The sequence below is a fragment of the Pleurodeles waltl genome, chromosome 7, assembly GCF_031143425.1.
Source record: "Pleurodeles waltl isolate 20211129_DDA chromosome 7, aPleWal1.hap1.20221129, whole genome shotgun sequence".
Taxonomy (NCBI): domain Eukaryota; kingdom Metazoa; phylum Chordata; class Amphibia; order Caudata; family Salamandridae; genus Pleurodeles; species Pleurodeles waltl.
The window spans coordinates 1,278,583,907-1,278,607,643 of NC_090446.1; the positions used below are offsets into that span (position 1 = coordinate 1,278,583,907).

Consider the following 23,737-nt stretch of genomic DNA (forward strand, 5'->3'; position numbering starts at 1 on the left):
TGGGGGGAGGCTGGTTCCTGTGGTCCGAGGTGTTCACGTGGAGTTAAGGAGGGGTGAAACTACAGTGGACTTGAGCTTAGGAGAACTGGGGGAAGTCGTTAACACCAGGGGTCCACGTCCGCTCAGGCCGGCGGCAATGGGTGCATTGGTTGCTTTAGGCATTGTGTTTCTCACCATAGAAGCCGCAGGAGAGGGGACCTGCATGCAGAGGCTGCAAGTGACTTCAGGGAGTCCAGGAGTGGTAAAACCACGATGGACAGAGACTCTAGACACCTTGCTTGTGAACCTTGTTGGCACCAGTGGTCTGCTTCACCTTGAGTCGTTGACGGCAGGTGCAGTTGTGATTTCAGGTGTCGGTCTTTGCAGTTCTGGGGGCTGCAGAGTCCTTTCTTAGGAGTTGGTTGGGGAGCAGGTCTTCTGCTCATCATAGTCTTCAGTCTTTATCGAAGGCGGGCAGTCCTCTTGGGTTTCTTGGGGCTCAGCTGCAGGACGAGCAGTCTTCTAGTGCAGAGTCTGTAGAGTAGTGCATTCAGGCTGGTGGAGTAGGTACCAGGTCAACTGCTGCATCTTCTCCCTTTCTGCTGGTGTGCCTCTTCTTTGTCCTTTGTCTTAGTCAGGGTCTGAGTTCTTTGGTTCAGGGGTGTCCCCTAAATACTCAATTTAGGGGCGTTACAGGGAGTGCAAGGTGGCAGCCAATGGGTTGCCCACCTTTAGGGTGACTTCAACTTTTCTATGACTACTTCCATTGGAAAGTGGGCATAACCCTGACCCTAGTGGCTTAATTCCTAAGGTGACTGAACTGGTCATGAGCAGTCAGTTAACACACTAGTAGTTAATAGGTTTTCAGGGGGCACGCTAAGGTCGCCTCTGTGTGGATGTATTGTTAAATCCAGGACTGGCATCAGTGTGGGTTCACTAATACGAGATGTTAGACACCAAACATCCCTATCTTAAGTGAAGCCATCATGTAGCTGGAAACCTCGTGTGGACCAGTGTCCAGCACGTGTATTTAAAATCGCTTCCCTGGTCACTTAGTATGTCTGAGAATCAATAGACATAGCAGGGGCATATCTTCTTGTGGAAATATGCCCTCACAACATATAATGCACCTTGCCTTAGGGCTGTAAGGTCTGCTAGAGGAGTGACTCACATATGACATGCAGTGTTACAACACAGCACACAGCCTGTGTGCCAAGTCTTCTGTTTTCACTTTTGTCTGCACGAAGTCACTCAACCTGCAATTTCAGCTTGTCATGAGCTTGGTGAGGGGTCCCTTAGGGTGGCACAATTCGTGCTGCAGTCCAGCTCCTTATTATCCCTGGCCCTAGGTACTAGGTGTACTATTTCCTAGTGACATTCAGAGGGTGCTAAATGTTTTGCCGATTGGGGGATTTGGGGGCGGGGGAGGGCGTTGCAGTTTTGGGGAATGATATCTGGCACTTGGGACTCTGGCAGCAGAAACCCAGTGCACTTTCAGTCGAAATTACACCAGATACTAGGTAAAAAATGTGGGGTGACCATGTCATAAGAGGCACTTTCCTACACAGATGAAAAAGCACATGAATCTTCTGGAATTCAAAGCAATGGCGCTGAGTCTAGTCATTCAAACCCAGGGTAAAAGGTTCATCAGCATTGATTTGTACAGACACCACCAGCATGCATTATATAAACAAGAAGGTACAAGATCACAAGCTCTATCAGAACAAGCACAGTAAATTTGGAAGTCGGCTCTACAACAGCGAGTAACAAGGCGGAGCATGTTCCAGGATTTATCAATGTTCTAGCAGATACATTGAGTATAGTCAGCACCAGCTGTCATGAATGAAAGCTCAATGAGTACGTTCAGGACAGCATTTTCGATTGTTGGGACAGACCAAGCTTAGCTCTGTATGCAACACAGGAAAATAAAAAATGTTGGTTTTATGCAAGTTGACATCCTCAGCAGGGGTCATTGGGGAATGTTTTTTCGATCAGGGATCTTTGCTTACACTTTTTACTTCAGCCCGGTTACTCACTATTACTTCTCAGGAAAGTGAAAAGGGACCCAGGCCAGATGATTGATTGCCCCTAGATGGCCCAGACAGCATTTGTTCACAGAATTATTGCTCCTTTCAGAGGAGAGTCACATTTGCCTGGAACCTGTGACTACACTACTGACAATGAAACCACAACCAGGTTCTTCATCCGTACCTGGCATCCTTGCACTTGTCTGGCTGGCTCCTGAATACAGTGAGTTCACAAACTTGAATATCCCTCAAGATTGTAGTGAAATTCTTGAGAAAGCCAGAGCTGATACTACCAGTAAGATAGGCAGGCTGAAATGGAAGAGTTTCAGTTTGTGGTGCCAAAAATCAGAAGCTCTCACTATCTCAGTTCTACCGGAGCAAACTCTGCGCTATCTGCTACTCTTACCAAAATCAGTTTTGGCACATACTTTGACTAAAGTGCACTTGGCAGCAGTCTCAAGATTTAGAAGATCACCTGGTTCACCTTCCCTATGGTCTAGTAGAGTAATCAAACAACTCCTTAAAGGCATTTTCAGCCTTTCCTCCAATGAAGGAACCTCCTCCATCTTGACAACTTCAATACTGTGCTTGTGCAGTCAAAGAAGGTGCCATTTGAGCCAATTCATAAGGCAGATATTACATTTTTAACAGAGAAAATGGCACGTTCCGTTAGCCCTGACATCCACAAGAAGAGTTAGTGAAATTCAAGCTTTTACAATTAAAGAACCATTTACGCAGTTCAAAGATAATAGGTATACATATAAGATTGGTTCTGAGAATCACACTAAGGTCTCAATGGATTTTAATATAAATGAGCCAGTTATCTTAAAGACATTCTTCCTGAATCCTCAGAGTGCTGCCAAAAGATCCTTACATACTTTGAATGCCAAAAGATGCCTCAAGGTCTTTCTAGAGCGGACAAAACAATTCAGAAAAATGAAACCAGCTGCTGGTTGTATGTGGTAACCATTATAAGGGATTTCCAGTTTCCAAGCAGAGTTTAGCTCAGTGGAATGCAGCTGCTATCCTGCTTTGTCACAGTAACGCTGGAAGACCTTTGACTGACGAAACTAAGAGTGCACTCTGTCAAAGCTGTCTCTTGGACCTCTATTTTCTCTTGTGTACCTATTACGAAAATATGTTGAACAGCAACATGGAGGAACAGGCTCACATTCACAGAAAATGACTGCCTGAAGTCCTATGAACAGAGTAATGCGACTGTGGGACAAGCAGTGTTGTCATCTATTCCAATAAGGTGAGCCTTTCCTTTTTCTGTTACTTACCATCCACTTTTGTCAGTGTACATGTGCAACTGCTAGCTATTCTGATTCAAGCAGGTGAGTCTAAGATAGATCCAATACTGAGTAAAGAAAATAAGGTTCGATGGCATCTGTCGCTGTAGATACACATGTTGTGCATAGCCCGCCATCTGGTGTTGGGTCGGAGTGTTACAAGTTGTTTTTCTTCGAAGAAGTCTTTCGAGTCACGGGACCGAGGGACTCCTCCTCTTTGTCTCCATTGATCATGGGCGTCGACTCCATCTTCGATTGTTTTCTTTCCGCCATCGGGTTCGGACGTGTTCCTTTCGCTCCGGTATTCGGAACGGAAAGTTAGCTAAATATCGGAAAAATTACGTCGGTATTGTTGCGTTCGGGATCGGCTTAGTTAGAATCGACACCGAATCGAAGAGTGAAGAGCTCCGGTACCCTTTGGGGTAGTTTTCGATCCCCCTTCGGGGCCTCGGCGGCCCGACCGCGTGTAAAACAACGCTGATGGAACGGACCCCGTTCCGTTTCTGTCCTAAATGCCACAACAAATACCCGTAAACAGACCAACATTTGGTCTGTAACCTGTGCCTGTCGCCTGAGCACAGTGAAGAGACTTGCGAGGCCTGTCGTGCTTTCCGGTCCCGAAAAACACTCCGTGACCGTCGAGCCAGAAGACTGCAGATGGCGTCCACGCCGACAGCTCACCGAGAGTTCGAGGATCAAGAGGAAGAAGAAACCTTCTCGATCAATGATTTGGACTCCGAAGAATTCGACGACCAAAGAACTGTGAGTAAGACGTCGAAGCCAGCACACAAGAAAAGTGACAAGGCCCAGGGGACGCCACTGCCACCAGGCCATGGCTCGACCCATAAATTCGGTGACCGACCTTCGGCACCGAAAAAGGCCGAAATGGTGCCAAGATCGTCCGACTCCAGTCGAGACACCGGCGACCGAGAAAGTGCTGTTGAAAAACATCGACGCTGAGATATCGGAGCCGAAACTGCTCGACGCAGAGACAGCGGCACCGAGGAAGATCGACGCCGAGAGGATTCGACTCCGAAAAAGAAGAAGGTCACTCCGGAGCCGAAAAAGAGTACAGACAGGGTTTCGGTGCAAACACAACCCGCAACCGACCCACCTACCGGTTCCTATTCAGAGGAGCAATCACTGTCCTCTCAGATGCGAAAGCCTAGATTTGAGGAAGAGTTGCAATCCACCGAGGTGGACCACACTCAGAAACGTATTTTTATACAGGAAGGAACAGGGAAAATAAGCACCCTTCCCCCTATTAGGAGAAAAAGGAGACTGGAGTTTCAATCATACCAAGCACCACAAACAAAAATGGTGAAAAAGGTAACTCCGCCACCCTCTCAAAAGGTAACTCCGCCACCCTCTCCTCCACCTGTAACTAACGTTTCACCGGCACAAACTCCATCACATTCCCCGGCTCACACCACCATGAGCCAAGGTGATCAGGACCAAGACGCTTGGGACTTATACGACGCCCCAGTGTCGGACAACAGTCCAGAGGCGTACCCTACAAAGCCCTCACCACCGGAAGATAGCACAGCATACTCACAATTGGTGGCTAGAGCAGCAGAGTTCCACAGCGTGTCCCTACACTCGGAACCAGTCGAGGATGACTTCTTATTCAACACCCTCTCCTCCACCCATAGCTCCTACCAAAGCCTGCCTATGCTCCCAGGAATGCTTCGGCACGCAAAGGAAATCTTCAAGGAGCCGGTCAAGAGTAGAGCAATAACACCAAGAGTGGAAAAGAAATATAAAGCACCTCCCACGGACCCTGTTTTCATCAGCTCACAGCTGCCACCAGATTCCGTCGTAGTAGGAGCAGCTCGCAAGAGCGCCAACTCCCACACATCTGGGGATGCACCGCCCCCAGATAAAGAGAGCCGCAAGTTCGATGCAGCCGGAAAGAGAGTCGCAGTACAAGCTGCAAACCAGTGGCGCATCGCTAACTCTCAAGCACTACTTGCGCGCTATGACAGAGCCCATTGGGACGAGATGCAACACCTCATTGAGCATCTACCCAAAGAGCTACAAAAGAGGGTGAAACAGGTGGTTGAGGAAGGACAGAACATATCTAATAATCAGATACGCTCCTCTATGGATGCAGCGGACACAGCTGCAAGAACAATTAACACATCTGTGACTATCAGAAGGCACGCATGGCTACGAACGTCTGGTTTTAAACCAGAGATTCAGCAGGCAGTGCTCAATATGCCATTCAATGAGAAACAACTGTTCGGACCAGAAGTGGACACGGCGATTGAAAAACTCAAAAAGGACACTGACACTGCTAAAGCCATGGGCGCACTCTACTCCCCGCAGAACAGAGGCACTTACAGCACCTTCCGCAAAACATCCTTTAGAGGGGGGTTTCGGGGTCAAGCCACACAAGCCAGCACCTCACAGGCCACACCGTCCAGCTACCAGGGACAGTACCAAAGGGGAGGCTTTCGGGGCCAATACAGAGGACAATTCCCTAGGAATAGGGGAAAATTTCAAAGCCCCAAAACCCCTACAACCAAACAGTGACTCACATGTCACTCATCCCCTCCACACAACACCAGTGGGGGGAAGAATAGGTCAGTATTACCAAGCATGGGAGGAAATAACTACAGACACTTGGGTCTTAGCACTTATCCAACATGGTTATTGCATAGAATTTCTGCAAATCCCTCCAAACATACTACCAAAAGCACAGAATTTATCAAAACAACATTCAGACCTTCTGGAAATAGAAGTTCACGTATTATTGCAAAAGAACGCAATAGAACTAGTACCAAAGACACAAATAAACACAGGAGTTTATTCCCTTTACTTCCTAATACCAAAAAAGGACAAAACACTGAGACCAATCCTAGACCTCAGAACACTAAACACCTACATCAAATCAGAACACTTTCACATGGTCACGCTATAAGAAGTGTTACCATTGCTAAAGCAACAGGACTACATGACAACCTTCGATCTCAAAGAAGCGTATTTCCACATACCAATACATCCGTCGCAGGGGAAATACCTAAGGTTCGTATTCAAGGGAATACATTACCAATTCAAAGTATTGCCCTTCGGTTTAACAACTGCACCAAGAGTCTTCACAAAGTGCCTAGCAGTAGTGGCTGCACACATCAGAAGGCAGCAAATACACGTATTCCCGTATCTAGACGACTGGCTAATCAAAACCGACTCACTGACAAGGTGCTTGCACCACACAGATCAAGTCATGCAAACCCTCTACAAACTCGGTTTCACCATCAACTAGGCAAAATCACACATTCTGCCGTGCAAGGTACAACAATACCTAGGTGCCACAATAGATACAACAAAGGGAATAGCCACTCCAAGTCCACAAAGGGTTCAAAATTTCCAAAAGATTATACAACGCATGTATCCAACACAAAAAATACAAGCGAAGATATTACAACTACTAGGCATGATGTCCTCATGCATAGCCATTGTCCCACACGCAAGGTTGCACATGCGGCCCTTACAACAGTGCCTAGCATCACAATGGTCTCAAGCACAGGGTCAGCTTCTAGATCTGGTGTTGATAGACCGCCTAACATACCTCTCGCTTCTATGGTGGAACAACATAAATTTAAACAAAGGGCGGCCTTTCCAAGACCCAGTGCCACAATACGTAATAACAACAGATGCTTCCATGACAGGGTGGGGAGCACACCTCAGTCACCACAGCATACAAGGACAATGGGACGTACATCAAAGAAAGCTGCATATAAATCACCTCGAACTACTAGCAGTTTTCCAAGCATTAAAAGCATTTCAACCACTCATAACTCACAAATACATTCTTGTCAAAACAGACAACATGACAACAATGTATTATCTAAACAAACGGGGGGACACACTCGACACAGCTGTGCCTGCTGGCACAAAAAATATGGCAATGGGCAATTCACAACCACATTCGCCTAATAGCACAGTTTATTCCAGGGATCCAGAATCAACTTGCAGACAATCTCTCTCGAGATCACCAACTGGTCCACGAGTGGGAAATTCACCCCCAAATTCTAAACATTTACTTCAAACGTTGGGGAACACCTCAAATAGACTTATTTGCAACGAAGGAGAACGCAAAATGCCAAAACTTCGCATCCAGATACCCACACAGGCAGTCTCAAGGCAATGCCCTATGGATGAACTGGTCAGGGATATTTGCGTACGCTTTTCCCCCTCTCCCTCTCCTTCCATAGCTAGTAAACAAATTGAGTCAAAACAAACTCAAACTCATACTGATAGCACCAACGTGGGCAAGGCAACCATGGTACACAACACTGCTAGACCTATCAGTAGTACCCCACGTCAAGTTGCCCAACTGGCCTGATCTGTTAACGCAACACAACCAACAGATCAGGCATCCAAACCCAGCATCGCTGAATCTAGCAATCTGGCTCCAGAAATCCTAGAATTCGGACACTTAAACCTCACACAAGAATGTATGGAAGTCATAAAGCAAGCCAGAAGACCATCCACTAGACACTGCTATGCAAGCAAATGGAAAAGATTTGTTTGCTATTGCCATCATAATCAAATTCAACCATTACACGCATCTCCAAAAGATGTAGTGGGTTACTTACTACACTTACAAAAAACGAACCTGGCCTTCTCTTCCATTAAGATACACATATCAGCAATATCTGCATACCTGCAGATTACCCATTCAACTTCACTATTTAGGATACCTGTCATTAAAGCATTTATGGAAGGCCTCAAAAGAATTATACCACCAAGGACACCACCCGTTCCTTCATGGAACCTTAACATCGTCTTAACCAGACTCATGGGTCCACCCTTTGAACCTATGCACTCTTGCGAAATACAATTCCTAACCTGGAAAGTTGCATTTCTCATCGCCATCACATCTCTAAGAAGAGTAAGTGAAATTCAGGCGTTTACAATACAAGAACCTTTTATCCAACTACACAAAAATAAAGTAGTCCTAAGGACCAATCCTAAATTTTTGCCAAAGGTTATTTCACCGTTCCACCTAAATCAAACGGTAGAGCTACCAGTGTTCTTCCCACAGCCAGATTTCATAGCTGAAAGGGCACTACATACATTAGACGTCAAAAGAGCACTAATGTACTACATCGACAGAACTAAAAACATCAGGAAAACTAAACAACTATTTATTGCATTTCAAAAACCTCACGCAGGAAACCCAATCTCGAAACAGGGTATAGCCAGATGGATAGTTAAGTGCATCCAAATCTGCTACCTTAAAGCAAAAAGACAACTGCCCATTACACCAAGGGCACCCTCAACCAGAAAGAAAGGCGCTACCATGGCCTTCCTAGGGAATATTCCAATGCACGAAATATGTAAGGCAGCCACATGGTCTACGCCTCACACATTTACCAAGCACTACTGTGTAGACGTGCTATCAGCACAACAAGCCACAGTAGGTCAAGCCGTACTAAGAACCTTATTTCAGACTACTTCCACTCCTACAGGCTGAGCCACCGCTTTTGGGGAGATAACTGCTTACTAGTCTATGCACAACATGTGTATCTACAGCGACAGATGCCATCGAACTGAAAATGTCACTTACCCAGTGTACATCTGTTCGTGGCATCAGTCGCTGAAGGTTCACATGTGCCCACCCACCTCCCCGGGAGCCTGTAGCCGTTTGGAAGTTAGCTTCAACTTTGTGCATTTGTAAATATATTAAATCTTAGTTAGGTACATACTTATTCACTCCATTGCATGGGCACTATTACTAAAAAACAACTCCTACCTCACCCTCTGCGGGGAAAACAATCGAAGATGGAGTCGACGCCCATGCGCAATGGAGACAAAGAGGAGGAGTCCCTCGGTCCCGTGACTCGAAAGACTTCGACGAAAAACAACTTGTAACACTCCGACCCAACACCAGATGGCGGGCTATGCACAACATGTGAATCTTCAGCGACTGATGCCACGAACAGATGTACACTGGGTAAGTGACATTTTCATTACTTATCGTAGGGGTATTTCCATGTGTAGTCATAAGTGCTGAATAGTTCCGCCCGCCTGCGGGGACCCCGGGGCACTTTTCTGAAAATGTTTTCTTAAGTGTTGATGTTCGCCATTCTTCAGGAAGGCCTGCAAAGTCACTTAGTCATTATGCAACCTAAAGGAGAGGCTACAAAGGCCAAAGTTTGTTACCCTACTTGGTTGAAAAAGGGTACTGTAAGGTAGATATGCATTCAAATGTATGAATATATTTTAAAGATTTTACAGAAAAAATCTTTCACAAACCTTTTTACAAAGTTACATAAGGATGAAGGAATGCAGGGCAGTGTAGCCCATAGGCTGACATTACACAGAATCAAAATAAAGCTGTGCCTTTAAGAGCAGATGGTTCTCCCATATCCCATCATGCTTATCAAGAGGCAGTTACCTCAGTTCTTTATGTAGGCTTTACTACTTGAGATGAAGAAGTCTGTGAATTATCATTATTATTATGATGTCTTTTCCACTGGGGAGGAGTGAGGGTCGCGTACGACTATCCTGGAAATAACCCTATGAGAGAACTGGAGTTACAGGTCAGAAACTATTCCTTCTCTCGTAAGGGATTCCCGAGCATAGTCATAAGCGCTGAATAGATTAGCAAGCCCAACCCTCTGAGAGCGGTGGAGTAGACAGAAAAATAGTGATATTTATTCATGCAAAGAGATTTCTGAGAAGCCTGTCCTACTTGAGCACCTGTCTTAGCATTAGAATCAAGACAGTAGTGATTAGTAAAGACCTCCATGTAGCAGCTTTGCAAATATCTGCTAAAGGAATGTTTATCAATGCAGTTGTGGCTGCCTTGCCCTTAGTAGAATGTGCTTTAGGTCTGCCATCAAGGGACGTATTGGCTAGCTGGTAACAGAGCAAAATGCCCAAAACAATCCACCTGGACAGAGATTGCTTGGAGGTGGCCAGGCCTGTACGAACTGGGCCATAGTTAATGAACAGCTGTTGAGACTTGCAAAAACATTTAGTTTTGTCTAGATAAAGTTTTAAAACCCAGTACGGTGCCACAAGGATTACTTGGGCTGTGTCGTTCTTGATCTCCTTGAGGACTCCGGGCAGAAGTAAAATGAACAGAAAGGCGTACAGGAGGTCTGATTTCCATTCAAGACAAAAAGCTTCTCCAAGCAATTGCTGCCTTGGAAATTCCAACACGCAAAACTGCTGACATTCATGTTCTCTGTGTAGGCAAACAGATCTAACCAAGGGTGTCCCCACCTCTGAAAAAGACCTTGCGCCACCTCCGAATGGAGATGCCTTTCCTGTCTGATTAAGCATTGTCGGCTAAGTTTGTCCGCTCTGACGTTCAGAAATCTCGCCACATGTTCCAGGGAAATGCCTTCTGTTCAAGGCAAGTCCAGAGTCGCAGAACTTCTTGACAGAGGGTCCACGACCTCACTCTGCCTCTGTACTGGGCACCGAGAGTCTGGTATCCTGAGCTGCTGAGCATGTCCATCAATCCTCCGATCAGACTACCCCTTAGTGATTCTGTCACAGCTGCATGGGAGGGTTCTGCACCTGAACCTGTCCACTCCGCTTTCTTGCGTGGAGATTGAGCGGCGAAAGTTGACAGTTTCTGACCTACCTCCCGAAGTCTGTAAAGTATTGTTGGCAGCCAGGCGTCCCTCCAGCAAAACAGTTTACAGCTGTCATTGGAAGAAATTTGTTGCATGGTGCACAGACAAGTCCGGTGACCGCCTCTCTGCTCCTCTCTCCGAGGTCCTCTTGTTTATCCTTTCCTTGGCCCAACAGGGCTCTGCTCTGGGCCCCATTAAAGGTTATCTGTCTGCAGTTTCTGCTTTTTTGAGGTTGCCTGATCAACCTTCTTTAAGTCCCCTATTGCCTTACACACCTTTTTCCGCCATTCCCATTTATTATGCCCCAGTGAAGTCTAAATTTGGTTTTGACATTTTTGATGCGTGCTCCTTTCGAGCCTCTCCGCAATTGTCCTCTCAGGTTTCTCACTTTGAAAACAGCCTTCCTTGTGGCCATTACACATGCCCGCAGGGTGAGTGAGCTGCAGGCACCGTCATGTAAGCTGCCCTACCTTTCGGTCTGTCCTGACAAATTGGTGCTTCACACTAGGGCCTCCTTTCTACCAAAAGGAGTTACGCCTACTTTTTTTACACCCCTACATTCTTCTAAGGAAGAGGAGAAACTCCACAGCCAGGACCCAAAAAGAGTGTTGGCATTCTGCCTTGATCATACAAAAGAGTTCAGGGTGGATGATCAACTCTGTCAGTTATGTGGGTACGAAGAAAGGTGGAAGAGTGCTGAAGCGAACATATCCAGATGGGTCGTACTCTGCATTAAGATAAGCTACGCTCGGGCCAAAAAGCAACCACCTGAAGGTTTCCGTTCTCATTCTATCCTAGCTACAGCCTTGACTACTGCATTAGCATGTGGAGTTCCAGTCCTTGACATCTGTCAGGTGGGAGCGTGGGCTTCTTTCCACAGATTTATCAAACACTACTGCCTGGACAGTCAGATCTGTAGGGATGGGTACTTTGCCCTTTCAGTCCTGCAGGATGTTCTAGTATGATCTTGGTCCACAGACCCACCTCCAAGGATAGTATTGCTTGGATATCTATTTAAAGGTAAGGAATCTGCAACCAGAAGTCTCTATCGGATGAACATGTTACTTGCCTTTGGTCATGCCGTATCTGATACAGATAATATCTAGTTGTAGATTCCTTACCCGATTCTCCATCCTGCCTGTTGAGCAAACTGATTTCTAGGGGCAGGGACTCCCCTTTCAGGGCCTTAGTTTTGAGGCACCAGTAATCTGTGTTCTTCATGGCTCTGTGCTTCTGGCATGGAAAGTCGTGAAAAACTGATGTCAGCGCGCCGCCTCTATAGGAATCGCAACATTCTATCTGGTTCGGACAACAGTGTTGACTGACTCGGAGCCGATTCACTCCACCGGAACGGCACACAGGAATACTGCTCACAAATTCTCCGAATCCAGTCGGACGCCTGGGGGAAACTCAAGGGGTAAGGATTCTGCAGCAAGATATTATCTCTACTGACACGGTGATACCAAAGGTAAGTAACCTCTTCCTCATGGGATACCTCTGGGAACCGCCCAAACTCCTGACATCTTTGGGCTTTTCAATCAATCAGCCAATGTCCCTCTCGAGCCTTTTGCAGAGGATTCCCTTCTTAGGGCCTTTCCTGGAAACTAAGATATTTAAGGCTCCTCTGTTGCTGTAATGAATCCACAACATTCAACAGATGAGCTTGATGTTCCAGGTTCAGACTTTGCTGTCAATGAGTATTGTTCTGAGGCTTGCTTGGACTCCTAGGAGGAAATGTGGCCTAGCAGTTGCAGCAGCTGCTTTTGGAACCTGGCGACCCAGATTTGAATCCTGGCCTCAATGCTAGGCTCAGGGTTATTCTGGGCAAATCATTTAATCTCCCTGTGCCTAAAAATGTAAATCGTCTAAAAAGTAATTGTGTAATCCCCACTTGATGCGCACCATATTGCAGATAGTCTCCCAGCACCTCGTATAAATCAGTTCTCGAAGTGGTGGCTAGCCAGTGGATGTTGCAGGAGACTAGAAAGCAGTATGAAGTACAGCCTGACCAACGTTGGCATGTTGGTGTGCTGACAGCCATCCATGAAGGGAAGACTGGTGCAGGTCCTGAGAGACAACACAACCGCCATTTTGTATAGTAACAAGCAGGGAGAAGTACGGCTCCTGTGCCAGAAGGCCCCATGTCTCTAGATGTAGCTGATGCAGCAGAAAATCTTTTTGGTAGTCAACTGTCTAGCAGGATCCCTGAATGCCGGAGTAGATGAGCTGAGGAGACAGCTGGCAGTCACCAAGGTGGTAGGTACATCTTTGATTAGTGGGAGCATTCTTTGATTAGACCTGTTTATTACTGTTTAATATACACTGTCAAAACTGCTGTGCACTGGAGTTTACTCAAGGCAGGTCACATTCCTGCTGCAATGGGACACAGGTCTCTTGCATACCGTCCCACTATTATCCATCCATAACCTCTGAGGAAAATCAAGACCGACCCGGCCTTGGACTGGGCCAGGGTGTTTGGTATAATGATGAACATTTGCCCCCTTTCAGCCTGCCCCACCTTTTGTTTCAGCAGCAGGGGAGGGTCTTGCATCAGTCTCCGCAACCTGCACCTTCATGTGTTGAGATTGAGCGATGCTACTTAAATACAACTGATCTGCCGGTCGAGGTAGTAGATATCATCCATGATGGCTGACCCCCTTACATTCTTTGCCTGGTGTAAAACTATTAATACCGAACCACTGGGGGTCAAACTTTCGGATGTATTCTTATTTGTTATATCATTGGCCGAGCAAATCTTTGTAGGGGTCACAGATAAAGGTTGTATATTGGCTCTTTCTGCCTTTTTATGTTTATCTGGTCAACTTCCTCTGCCACCTAAAGTGATGCGTTTTATTAAAGGTCCTGACTTGTGTTTCACCTAAAGCAGTTAGTCGCGCCACAGGAGGGCTTGAACATAGTGTTCACATTCAGTGACATTTCTTAGGTGCCTATCTTATGCACATGCCTTTTGCGCTTATGCCTTTCAGTTGGGTCTCACTGAAACTACAGGCACTTAAAACTGTTTTCTTGATTCTCATCACCCCTATACACCGCTTGAGTGAACTGCAAGCGCTCTTAACACAACTGTCCAACACCACCTTCTACGTGGACAAATTAGTGCTGAAGATTAAGGCAGCCTTCTTACCAAAAGGTGTGAACCTTTGGAACGGTGAAACATCTTTTCTAATAGGGAAACTCTCCAGATACCAGACTGGGTCACAAATGTCTCATCGTAGTTTCTGCATTCTGACCAATGTTGAGACTTTATTCCAACTCTACACATGACAACACCCATGGATGCTGATGTCTTTCCTGTTATTCTGGTGCCTGTGATGTGAATCTATAGGTATGCACTCTGTTTTTCAGCTCTTTTTGAGCTTTATAGCCAAATCTTTTTTTCAAGTGTGTGCAGGGTGTCAGCTCACAAGATGACCAGTTTTAAACCTTGCTGCAAGCAGATGTCTGTCACAAACCTGTGCAGTGTTTATTTGGAACACCAAACAGGACTCCAAGTCCTGAGACGAATGTCTGATGAACCCAAAACCCATCAAAAAATGGGTAGCTAAATTCCTGCTCTAATTCTTCGTCAAAGAAGTTGACAGACAAATTGAAGAGAAAACAAAAAAATAAAGGGTTTTTAATCCCCTCAATGCTCCTTTTCCATGTAGAAGTCGCTTAGTCTGTGCTCTTAAGGAATTACTTTGACATCCAGTTCTCATCAGATTCCTATATTTGAGCCCATGCTGATTCAGAATCTGGTCTACCTAACTGCAAAATCAGCTGTATCTAAAGCTGAAGCATCAATCGTCACTGATACCTCTGCTGGAGGATTAATGGTTACCTGGCTTCCCACAGAGCAGGATTATAAAATCAATCTTTTTCAACCGTGCACCATTTGCTTGGCCCATAATGCATTCCTTCCTTTCATGAGGAGCTGGGTGATCAGGTATGGACTGACGAAACAACCACTGTTATGTAGTGACACAAGCAGGGCAGAATGGTATCCTCTTCCCTCTGTCTGAAGGCTACGAGGCTGTGACTGTATCTTCACAAGGTCTTTGACAGAGTCACCTGGTTGTGTCTCTTCATCAGGGTGAACAAGCTCAGCAGGTGTTAACTTGCAGGTCATGAGTGAAGTCTGCACCACAGTTGGCACAGGGTATGCTCCCTTTTTGATGTCATTTTCTACTGTAATTCTAATTAGTTGGGTCCATTTAAATGTGAACAAAGCTTATTGTTATGCTTTTTTCATTCCATTGCTATGTTAATTTGACAGCGGACGATAGTCATATAGACACAATGTAAGATTACGTAAAACCTCTGCAAAAATTGAAATGCCCAGTGGTGATAGAATTTAAAGCTGTCCATGTTCAAACAGCCAAGAGAAAGATTACCTAAAACGTCTGCAAATTTAGTTAAGAGGAGCACAGGTAATGGGACTGCGTTATATTTGAGGATAATAATGAAGCAAACTTTGCAAATTTGTTACCATTAAACATGGGAAACTGCATTTCTTTCCATTTATCTCGGTGTTTTTATTTTGAGTGTTTCCACTGGTTATGTGAACGGAAATCGATGCATACATAGCAAAAGATTAGTTTGCTTTGAAGTCTGTAGAAGGAGCATGAAAAGTTCTACGAAGAAAACTTAATTTTGTCACAAATGTTGGTGTTTAACGTGATATCCTAGGGTTGCAAAATGTCATGGCCTACGGAATTCTGCATATGTAAAATGTGTGGTGGTTGATAATGGCTTGCATAAAGCCATTCAATCATGAAACAAACTAAAAGAATATATGTTTTGCAGTGGTACATTTCTTTTCCATAAACATATTCCCTCATATTTCCCTCAATTTTTTTCTTCCACTGACTGAAAAACTAAAATAACTTTCCATTTATTTGCACTATTAGAAGCTTTTGTCATTTTTCTCCTGACCAAGTGAGCATGGAATGCTTTTCACCAGGTTTCAATATTTATAAAGATTTATACTTAATCTTGAGTTTGTGCTTGTATTCACCGTCAGCTTTTAACCGCTTTGCTGCTTTTGGGAAAAATGGGAAAAAGTGCTGCAGAAGGAGGCATCTGTATTTTTTCCCCTGCAAACGGCATCAATGAAGGGTTTGCAGTGATAAAATCACCAGCTTACAGGAACAGACAGACTAACATCAGAAAACCCAATTTTTCACAGTTTTGCCATTTTACTGGTACATACCCATTTCTCCTGTGGTTTGTGCTTTCAACCTCGTTCCAGTTAGTGACAGAAGTGGATGTCAAACCAATGATGGATCCCGGAAAGCTATACATTTCTGAAACGTAGGCAGAATTCTGAATTCAGCAAGGAGTCATTTGTGTAGTTCCTTCAAGGTTTTCCTATAGAAATTAACACTTGAAATAGAAACAATTGAAATGTAACTGGAAAAGAACAGCCGTTTGTGTAGTTTTCATTTGTAACCTTTTCTAATTATGGCAGACTTTCAAAAGCAATATATCGTTGCATCCGCTGGACCCTTCTGCTTGCAGGGTTATATAGGGTTTTTAGGTTCTCCAGGAACCCAAGCTACCCAGAGCCAATAACTGAGCTGCACCTTGCAATGGTTTTTCATTTTGTACCAGTATACAGTAATTCATTTGGTAAAATATCAAGAGTAAAAAAATAGGAATCAAGGAAAGCTATGTATTTCCAAAATGGGCACAAGATATGGAGTTTAGAAGCAGTGGTTATTTGCACATCTCTGAATTTGGGAGAACACATACTAGCTTGTGAATTAGAGGACATTTCTCAAAATTATTTTCTTACGTACTGTCTTACATTTGGAAGGTGCAAATGCTGAGAAAGACAACTAGTAATAACACTTGTTCGGCTATTCTGTGCTCCCCAAGTCTCACGATAAAAATGGTACCTCACTTTTGTGGGTAGGCCCAGTGCCCGTGACCGGAATCAACCCAAAACGCAACGACACATCACATTTTTCCAGTGAAAACGGACTCCTTTTTTTGCACAGTGCTCGCAGAGCCGGCACCTAGGGAAACATAGCAAACTTGTACATTTTTTAAAACTAGACACCTAAGGGAATCCGGGATGGGGTGACTTGTGTGGCTCTCACCAGGTTCTGTCACCCAGAATCCCTTGCAAACCTCAATTTGTCTAAAAAAAACACACATTTACCTCCCATTTCTGTGATGGAAAGTTCCGGAATCTGAGGGGAGCTGCAAATGTCCTACCACTCAGCATTCCCCTCCGTCTCCTGATAAAAATGATAACTCGCTTGTGTGGGTGGGCCAAGGGCCTGTGACATGGAAGGGCAAAAAATGTGTAGCGATTGCGGGGGCACCAAAGCATGTTCATAAACAGTTTTTTTAAATGTATGTTTTAAGGCTGACTTTGGGTACCCAGAAGGTGGAGAAGTGTGGCTCAATGGTTAGAGCGGCAGACCCTGAAGCAGAGATCTGGCTCAAGACCAGGGTTCAAGTCCCGCTTCGGCAGGTCTTGGGCTCAATTCCCCTTGACCAGATCATTCTCGCCTCGGTGCCTAATCTAATTCATGGGTCCCACTCTGCAACTCTGGGCAATAGCTTGCTTAATCTCCACAACGGCCCCAACAGCGCTTGGATGCCTGGCTTCACCCTGGGGGTGCTCAGGAGTGGGCGCCTCACAGGGAAAAGCCAGGAGGGGTTCCATAGCCTTGAGACCCTAACGGGTGAGTAGTGCGCTATACAAGTGCTAATTTACAATTTACATTTACCCACACAAGTGAAGTATCATTTTATTGGGAGACCGAGTGGTATGCTGGGTGGTAGGGAGTTTGTGTTTTTTTTTTTTTTTTTTTTTTTTGGTTTCTGCATGAATATGTCACAGAAATGCAAGGAAAATGTGTGTGATTTTTAATACATTTTGAGATGTACAGGGCATTGTGGGTAAGAAAGCTTGTTGGGATCCACGAGCGGCACACCACCCCGTACTCCCTTGGGTGTCTAGTTTTTGAACATATCTAGAGCAGGTAGATTTTACCTAGGCAAGAAGCGAGCACGCTACCAAGTCTTTTACTTCTGTGATGCCCCAAACACTCAAACTGTGGCAAAACACCCTTAGTTTTTGTGAAAAAGACCCGTCGCCAACCAACCTAGTTGGTGGGAGGCTTCATCATTGGCATCCCACCCGAGACGCAAAGCGTGTCAGGGGTGTGCTTGAAAGCCCGATTACAGCAGAGCAGGATTTTTCATGAGTTTATTCCCAACTGAGCAGAGAAGTGCAATAAATATATCAGTTGAGTTCCCACAATTATTTTTACACATACATACAGTTTGCATTTGGCATGAAGGTGCGTGATGGTTCAATACATAAAATTTTATTAACGAGATTTCACAAAAATGAAAATCACTGTTAATAATTGAAAGGTCAAAGAACATAATCAATTACTCACAGCTTCTTAGCTGCAAAGCCGCAACGAGGCACTAAACGTTTTGTAGGCCATTCTCACTCCCTTCATAAGTGACACACACACAAGACCATTCACACCGCCAGCCGTGGACCCAGCACATTACAACATTCATAACAAGAGACAATGGACACCCTGGCAGAGGAAGATGGAAAAGAGAATTATTACTGCACAACCATATAGTCATCAAGTACACACACGCTAGTTGGATTTGGCATGAGGGTGAGTGATGGTTCAATATATAAAATATTATTAACAAGAGATTTCACAAAAATGAAATGCACTGGTAATAATTGAAAGGTAAAAAAAACTGAACCTATGATTCACAGCTCGTGAGCGGTAAAGCTGCGACAAAGCACCAACCTCTTTATAGGCCATTCACACACCTTTCATACGTGAGACATACAAGACCATTCACGCCTCCAGCTACAGGCCCATCACATTACAACACTCGCATCAGCAGACAGCGCCATTCAAGAGCCCATCACTTTCATACACCCACATGACCTACACACCAATCACACCGGCTGGCAGCTGACAGTGTGTGTAGACTGGTGTTTGGCTAACAGTGTGTATAGTGACCAGCAGCAAGTCACTACTCACACACTGCAGCCAAGCGCCAGTCCATGCTCAAAGCCTTCACTTTTTTTTTTTTTTAACAAAAAATAAAACACAAACCAATTGTAAAAACAAAACTACAAACACAACCGCTCGAACTAAATGCATCACACTAATGCCAACCTTGCAACTGAACAAAACATGTAAAATTATACAGACAAGGAAATGCTCACGGGTGCTCCCAAAAATTCTTTTGTGTGAGGTACATTTTAAAACAAGCTGGCACACACAGTCCATGTTTAGAAAGACAATCCGGGCAGTGCATACAACTCTCCTTTCACATGCCTATTCACATATAGACTCCACATCTCTACCAGTGATTGTTATTTTTGGACGTGGAAGAAATGTGATCAGTAAAGTGGTGATCTATCAAACTAGCCACATCCTCCACCACTCCAGCTCTAGGAACACTTGCATGTTCCACTATAACAAGACTGCCTATCACAGATTCCTGAAACTGAACAAGTAATCTTTGACTCTGTAGAACAATCCTTGAAGAACAAAAACATTATAGGTTGCTAAATGGAAGAGATGGATATCTATCTTCTTATACCAAACATAAGCCGTGTAAGGTTCCAACTTCAGATCTACTCTATCTACACCACTCATGTGCTGAATGTAGTCTAAATGCACGCAGATTTGTGCACTTCAGCAACCTGACCCCAACCAGACACAGGTGAAGTACTTTTATCATGGATGGCAGTAGCATGTAAACAAGGCTAGCAGGTCATCACTATGCAAGACTGCACTGTCCCCTCACATGTTTTTTTATTTTTTTTTCTATACAAACAAGCTTACATTTACTGTTAGAGCGGCCTGTGCCACAAGCAACCGTGTCCACTTTGAACAATTCCCTCAACAATTGCACACCAGTGTAGAAGTTATTTAGGTACAAATAGTGACCTTTGTTAAAAAGTCCCACACAATTTCCTTACTAACTCCCAAAGTGCAGTGCAACCACGAGGGTCAATAGTGGATTCCCTACCAGTGGAGACCTGGAAATTAGAGCGTATCCTCTTGCTAGGAATGTTCTGCCTAAGAACCAAACGGCTCTTGAACAGGACCAAAGACTCATCCACAGCTATTTCTTTCCTTGGAACTTAGATCTCTGAAAATCGATCTACAAAGTGATCAAGGCCAAGTTGAATCTTAAAAAGACACACAATCAGGGTGATCTTGTGGCAGCGCCAAAGCATTATCAACAAAGTGCAGCATCCAAAGCAGAAGTGAATACCGATCATGACTCATGAAATATCGCGTTGCCATCAAGGGGCTGGCAGACTAACATGAAGCCAGCAACAGCTTCCTTATCAAGCCTGTCAAAAAAGTCAAACCAAAGAGCTTCAACTCTTCCAGATCGGTGGGAGTCCACCTGGTAGCTCCAGAGTAGGGCTTAGGTCTGGTACTGTTGGCCCTCAAATACTGTTCAGCGTATAAATTTGTCTGCTCAATAATCTTACCCAAAAATACATTATCCATAAACAACTGAAATAAATTTATAGGCAAAAGGTTTTCAGTATTCAGTCTACACCCTGCAACACCAGCAGTTCATCACCAGTGCTTACCCCGTGAATGGGTGCTAGGACTGGGAGACGTCCAATGCACACGCCCACCGCTGCGTCTGACGGATCCCAGCCGTCTGAAGCATGTGAGGTGTTAAATAAATATAAATGTGGAATTTAGAAAGCCTACATTACCATGCTGCATATTTTGGTCCTTCGTTAATACAATTCTAGTAGCCATAAGAATGGTAAACATCAGCTTTAGCTTTCAGAACAGTAAATATAATGACGACATCCATATATCAGTGAGGATCATGAAATATTTACGATATTCGATGGTTCCCTGTGAAATATGCATTTTATACTACTGCATTTTGTGTAATAAGTATAGAAACATGTTGTACTTATATTCACTTTTACATTTATTACAGTACATTTGCTTGCACTATTATTTTCACGCACTTCAGCAACAAACATGTTTTGTGAAATTTATAGTCAGCAAATTACCAGAAAATTAGGTAACAAATACAGGGAGTGCAGAATTATTAGGCAAGTTGTATTTTTGAGGATTAACTTTATTATTGAACAACAACCATGTTCTCAATGAACCCAAAAAACTCATTAATATCAAAGCTGAATATTTTTGGAAGTAGTTTTTAGTTTGTTTTTAGTTTTAGCTATGTTAGGGGGATATCTGTGTGTGCAGGTGACTATTACTGTGCATAATTATTAGGCAACTTAACAAAAAACAAATATATACCCATTTTAATTATTTATTATTACCAGTGAAACCAATATAACATCTCAACATTCACAAATATACATTTCTGACATTCAAAAACAAAACAAAAACAAATCAGTGATCAATATAGCCACCTTTCTTTGCAAGGACACTCAAAAGCCTGCCATCCATGGATTCTGTCAGTGTTTTGATCTGTTCACCATCAACATTGCGTGCAGCAGCAACCACAGCCTCCCAGACACTGTTCAGAGAGGTGTACTGTTTTCCCTCCTTGTAAATCTCACATTTGATGATGGACCACAGGTTCTCAATGGGGTTCAGATCAGATGAACAAGGAGGCCATGTCATTAGATTTCCTTCTTTTATACCCTTTCTTGCCAGCCACGCTGTGGAGTACTTGGACGCGTGTGATGGAGCATTGTCCTGCATGAAAATCATGTTTTTCTTGAAGGATGCAGACTTCTTCCTGTACCACTGCTTGAAGAAGGTGTCTTCCAGGAACTGGCAGTAGGACTGGGAGTTGAGCTTGACTCCATCCTCAACCCGAAAAGGCCCCACAAGCTCATCTTTGATGATACCAGCCCAAACCAGTACTCCACCTCCACCTTGCTGGCGTCTGAGTCGGACTGGAGCTCTCTGCCCTTTACCAATCCAGCCACGGGCCCATCCATCTGGCCCATCAAGTCTCACTCTCATTTCATCAGTCCATAAACCTTAGAAAAATCAGTCTTGAGATATTTCTTGGCCCAGTCTTGACGTTTCAGCTTGTGTGTCTTGTTCAGTGGTGGTCGTCTTTCAGCCTTTCTTACCTTGGCCATGTCTCTGAGTATTGCACACCTTGTGCTTTTGGGCACTCCAGTGATGTTGCAGCTCTGAAATATGGCCAAACTGGTGGCAAGTGGCATCGTGGCAGCTGCACGCTTGACTTTTCTCAGTTCATGGGCAGTTATTTTGCGCCTTGGTTTTTCCACACGCTTCTTGCGACCCTGTTGACTATTTTGAATGAAACGCTTGATTGTTCGATGATCACGCTTCAGAAGCTTTGCAATTTTAAGAGTGCTGCATCCCTCTGCAAGATATCTCACTATGTTTGACTTTTCTGAGCCTGTCAAGTCCTTCTTTTGACCCATTTTGCCAAAGGAAAGGAAGTTGCCTAATAATTATGCACACCTGATATAGGGTGTTGATGTCATTAGACCACACCCCTTCTCATTACAGAGATGCACATCACCTAATATGCTTAATTGGTAGTAGGCTTTCGAGCCTATACAGCTTGGAGTAAGACAACATGCATAAAGAGGATGATGTGGTCAAAATACTCATTTGCCTAATAATTCTGCACTCCCTGTATATACTTGTGCGATAAATGCTGTATCTACTAACTTGTTCTCATTTACTAAGCCTCACCATTTTCCAGTGTTAACAGTTTTTTTAATTGAAAATAAATAAAAGCTAAACGTTCTAATGTCAAGAGTTCATTGATAATTGCACTTGAAAGTAAGTTTTTTTTCTAAAAATATTCCGACAGCAATTATGTAGCTCAAAAATAAACTAATTGCACCTATTGTTTTTATATATGCAATGTTTACCAATATCAGTCACTCTTTAAACCATGTAAATATTGCATAAACCTACTTTTAATGTACCACAAACATTGTACAAGTATAAAGTCCTCCTGCAGCAATTGCTTGTCAGAATAACCTCCTTCATAAGTATTTCAAATACAGTATTTCATTTTCATGTCAAACTATTGCCTAGACCAGTGGTTCTCGACCTTTTGCTGCCTGTGGCCCCCCACTTAATCATTACTGGAACCCAAGGACCCCTAATGAATAGTTACTACATTCAGGAGACCTCAGCCTAAGTATTTTTGATTATTTGAGCCGCAAAACAATACACACAAAATACAGAAACGAGCATTTATCAAACAAATACACAATATTTATTCATTTAATTCACAAATGAATATACAAAAAGTCAAAATTTTAATGGGAAGGTTGGACCTTTTCTAGATTCGATTGAGGGCGCTAGTAGCCAATCTACATTGTTTGATGCACTTGCACTGCTTCCACTAGTCAAAATGAAGACACTAATTTTATTTTTAGCCTCTATTTCTCAATTCCTTTACATTTTAAGAACATTTTAAAATGTTTAATTTACATTTTGCTTTTAAAAAAAACAAATAATAATATACCCTTTATTAATCTGTTAATATTATTTAATTTTCTAAGCAGATGCGGGTCGTCTGGGGTCCCTGGAACACAGGGTGGGAACCTCTGGCCTAGACCAAACTTTAGTGAACTTAGTGAATACATTTGATACGCAACACTTAAAACAAAAAAGCCTGCCGCCACATGCCCTCCACTTTAATTCACAACAATTGTAATATTGTTAACATAAACCACTTTCCTTTACCTACGTGTGAGACCGGTTGGCTTTACCAACACTTTTTTGCGTGCTATGTGATCCGATGAGGACTTGGTCTCTGCATCAACTTGCATTAGGTTAACATTTGATATGTTATGAGTTTTTGGAAAAGTGTG

General features: G+C 43.9%; 1 protein-coding gene across 1 annotated transcript in view; it reads left to right on the plus strand.

Annotated features, from left to right (window-relative positions):
* Positions 1–23,737, plus strand: part of TRIM28 (tripartite motif containing 28) — a 373,881-nt gene that overhangs the window by 348,521 nt on the left and 1,623 nt on the right. The window lies entirely within an intron of this gene.